Source organism: Cebus imitator, unplaced genomic scaffold (genome assembly GCF_001604975.1).
Source record: "Cebus imitator isolate Cc_AM_T3 unplaced genomic scaffold, Cebus_imitator-1.0 Scaffold62, whole genome shotgun sequence".
Lineage (NCBI taxonomy): Eukaryota > Metazoa > Chordata > Mammalia > Primates > Cebidae > Cebus > Cebus imitator.
Genome location: NW_016107377.1, coordinates 162,894 through 167,154, shown reverse-complemented (window position 1 = coordinate 167,154; position 4,261 = coordinate 162,894). Strand labels below are relative to the sequence as shown.

Genomic DNA, 4,261 nt, shown 5'->3' with positions numbered 1-4,261 from the left:
TGAGCCGAGATGACGCCATTGCACTCCAGCCTGGGTAAAAAAAAAAAAACTACATATCAAAAAAAAAAAAAAAAAAAAAAAAAAAAAGATGGGTCTCTCTACGTAACCCTTATAGGGTTGTTACGAGGATCTGGGAAGCCTTGGGCAAAAACCCTTTAGCACCATTCAGGGCTCTTAGAAGCTGTCCGTGTTTGGTGTTGTTATGAACCTTGAGAGGGAATGAGAGGCTAGCTGGAAGAGAGTCACCCCCGCAGAGGCCAAGAAGGAAGAGAGAGTACATTTGTCCTAAGATGGGACAAGCTTGTTTTTTCCAGGATTTTCAGTAAGAAAACAAAAGAGCATCCAAGAATCCCAGGGCACAGTTCATCCAGGTTCCTCGGCTGTGTTGCCTCTGCCTTTCTTTCCGCCCAAGCCTATAGCTCCCTTCCCTGCAGCTCTCTGAGCCCGTCAGCAGCTCCAGGACCCTCTGCTCCTCTAGGAATCCGGCCCCCTCTGGCTGGATGCCTCGCCTTCCCCCGGAGTCTGCCACTCAGCCCTCTGCAGTCAGCACAGCTCCTGCGTGGAATTCCCTGGCGGCTGGCATGGGGGATGCCCGGCATCCCCTCCTCACCCTGTAACAGTGGATGAGGGCCAGCTATGAGCATCGGTGTTGTTACTGTTACACAGACCCTTCCAATGGATCCACACCACCTAAGCAGCACCAGGAAGCCAGGGAAAATCCAGAAGCAATAACAGTCAGCAACTATGTAGCACCGACTGTGTACTATGCTGTACTGCGCGTGGGTACAGTGCAAAGCCCTTGGTGCTATCAACCCATTGAATTGGCACTGCGTTAACTCCATGTTACAGATAATGAAACTGAGACCCTGAGTGGTTAAGTAACTAACCACTGGGAAAGCTAGATTCAAATTTGAGGGTTGCCTCTAAAACCTGTTGTTTTAATTAACACTACACACTGGTGCCTTCTGGTATTTTATCATTTGAAATAATAACGTCTCCTGAGCACTCACCCTGTGCCAGCTGCTAGGCTTTACCTCTGTTCACCTCCAAAGACCCTGTGAGTTCATTTGATTATTAAATAGCCCCATTTTACAGAAGAAGAAACTGAGGCATAGAAAGATAATGCCTCACACAGTGTGGCAAATTATCTTTTCTTTTTTTTAGATACAGCGTCGTGCTCTGTCACCCAGGCTAGAGTGCAGTGGTGACATCAGAGCTCACTGCTCGGCCTCCCAAAATGCTGGAATTACAGGGAGTGCACCCAGCTGCACACCGTACTCTTAAGATGCTCACGGCAGCATCTCTCATCCTTATGATCTGGTTCTTCTTTTTTTTTTTTTTTTAAAAAAAAAAAAACCAGCTTTAATGAGACATAATTCACATAAAACTCACTCTTTTAAAGTACACAATCCAGTGGGTTTTGGTATATTCACAGAGTTGTGCAACCATCACCACTATCTAATTTTAGAACGCTTTCATCGCCCCCAGAAGGAGCCTCACACTCATTGGCAGTCACTCCCCGTTCCCCCCAGGTTGTGAGGAAACCCAAACCACCCCAAGAGAAGAGATCACACGGAGGAGTCACCTACAGTGCCCTTCTGATGGCCCAGCTGTGGCAGCAGCTGCCAGACACACAGTGAAGACTCTCCGACTGAGGCTGGCGCTCCAGCCACCAAGTCACCCTTAGCCTCAGGCTGTCCCAGCCGAGGCCCCAGACACTGTGGAGCAGAGACCAGCTGTCCTGCTGTGCACTGTCTGCATTCCTGACCACAGGGCCTGAGAGGTACCATTCCAGGCGAGTAGAATGGCTGCTTTATGCTGCTTGGTTCTAGGATGGGCTTGTTATGCAGGAGGAATTAACCAAGCCACAGCTGGTAAGGACAAAGCTAGGATTTGAACCCCAGTCCATCTGGTTTCAGGGCCGCCCCTTGAACCACGTACAGTCTGGATGATCCCCTGGACGTGGCGGAGTCAGAGTCCCCTTTCTTGTGCAATCGACTCAGTGCATTGGGGTGACATGCCCTTTCTCTAGCTGACCTTCTCGAAGCACATAAATGAGGGCCAGAGACGCTTTCCTTTTGCTTTGTCCGTTTCTTGCTGCTACTGCTGTAATTGTTGTTTAATACACATGAACTCTTGTTCTTATTTTTTGCTTGTTAGAGTAAGGCTGGGCGTGGTGGCTCTCACCTGTAATCCCAGCACCTTGGGAGGCCAAGGTGGGCAGATCGTTTGAATCTCAGAGTTTGAGACCAGGCTGGGTAACATGGTGAAACTCCATCTCTACAGAAAAAAAAATACAAAAATTAGCTGGACACGGTGGCATGTGCCTGTAGTCGCAGCTACTTGGGAGGCTGGGATGAGAGGATGGCTTGAGTCTGGGAGGTGGAGGTTGCAGTGAGCCAAGATTGTGCTGCTGCACTGCAGCCTGACTGACAGAGTGAGTGCCTATCTCAAAGCATAAAGAGAGAGAGAGAGAGAGAGAGAGAGAGAGGAAATGATGAAAGAAAGAAAGAGAGAGAGAAAGAAAGAAAGAAAGAGAGAAAGAAAGAGAAAAGAAAGAAAAGTTAGAATAAATAGATAAGGAAACACAAAAAATCCACCTGCCATCCCCACCACGCAGGAAAAACCTTCACGCTACACTTGAGTCTTGTAGAATTTTATCTTCGGGGCATTTAGCTCACACAACTTCACTGTGCATCAGTTGGCCAAAAAGGGTGACGGGGAGAGTGACAATCTTTTATTTTATTTTATGATTTCAAGTTTTAATCAAAGCTTGTACATAAGATTACTTTATTCCTGCATCTTCTCAATTGTTTCTTCCTTGTATTTGCCCTTTTCCTTTCCTACTTGGCGAGATTTGGCTTTCCGTTCAAGGATCTTTTTGCGGTCTTTGTCCAGTTTTAGCCTAGTGATAACCACCCTGCTGGGGTGAATGCCTACATGGACAGTCATGCCATTAGCCTTTTCCCACTGCACCCGTTCAATGTAGATTACGTATTTCTTCCTGTAAACCTGGACGACTTTGCCAATCTGCTGACCTTCATAGTGTCCTCGTACAACCTGAACTTCATCATCCTTTCGGATGGGCATGGATGGCACGTTGTACTTCTGTCTCAGCTCTTTGGAAAGAGAGGGGACATAATCTTGCTGCGAATGTGGGAAGGTGCATTGAAATGCCTTTTGCGATTCTTGCTTCAGTCGGAAGTCACAAAGGGATTGAACTTCATTTTGGCAGCTCCCGCTTAGGTGATGGCCGCAAAAGGGAAGAGACTATTTTGTCTTGCTGTGTTGCCCAGGCTGGAGTGCAGTGGCGTGGTTTTGGTTTACTGCAACCTCCACCTCCCAAGTTCAAGCAATTCTCCTGCCTTGGCCTCCAGAGTAGCTGGGTTACAGGCACACGCCACCACACCTGGCTAACTTTTGTATTTGTGGTAGAAATAAGCCTTCACTATGTTGGGTCTCGAACTCCTGGCCTCAAGTTATCTACCCGCCTCTGCCTCCCAAAGTGCTAGGCTTACAGGCATGAGCCACCGAGCCGGGCTGAGAGTGACAGTCTTAATATAGCAGTGAGCGTCGCCGGCAAATCCTATGCTTTGTTCGACATGGCCCGGAACACAAGATTACCCCCATCCAGAGGCTATTTTGATTTGTTAACTGTTTATAATGCACCCCGGTTGGGAGGAAATTTAACATGTTTTTCAGGATCATTTTTGGTTCTACATAAAAAGAGACCCTTTTTATCCCTTCCAAAAATGGGATTGAGCTACACAGATGCTTTTGCACCTGACTCCTTCCCGTAACAACATGCTTCGAACTGCTTTGTGCAAGCGGCTTTCTCCTGGCCTTCTGCATGGGAAGGAAGCGCTCTTGGAGTCCACCTGCGCTCTCGCGGCGTGGCAGGCAAATGCAACCAGAACTCCACAAGCCGTGCAGTCAGGATGCTGAGCGAAAGGAGCCAGATAGGCAAGAGCACACACCATGTGCTTCCCTTTGTATAAAGTTCAAAACTGCAAAAGTCATCTATGGGGTTAGAATTCAGGACAGCCATTAACCTTGGGGGCGATGGTTGGGAGGATTTACCAGGAGAGACATCAAGAGGGCTTCTGGAATGACCTATGTACATCTGGGTGCTCCTTCCATGAATGTGTCCACTTGCAAGAATTCATTGAACTCTTTATGTGTGATGTGTGTACTTTTCCGTGCAATTAAAACACATAAACACACACTCACATGCATACATGCACACACACACACCCAGTGT

General features: G+C 47.7%; 1 pseudogene across 1 annotated transcript; it reads right to left on the bottom strand.

Annotated features, from left to right (window-relative positions):
- Positions 1–2,753: 2,753 nt before the first annotated feature.
- Positions 2,754–3,227, bottom strand: LOC119471461 (annotated as a pseudogene). Its single transcript, XR_005200536.1, has one exon. The product of XR_005200536.1 is annotated as a 60S ribosomal protein L26-like (transcript).
- Positions 3,228–4,261: the final 1,034 nt, after the last annotated feature.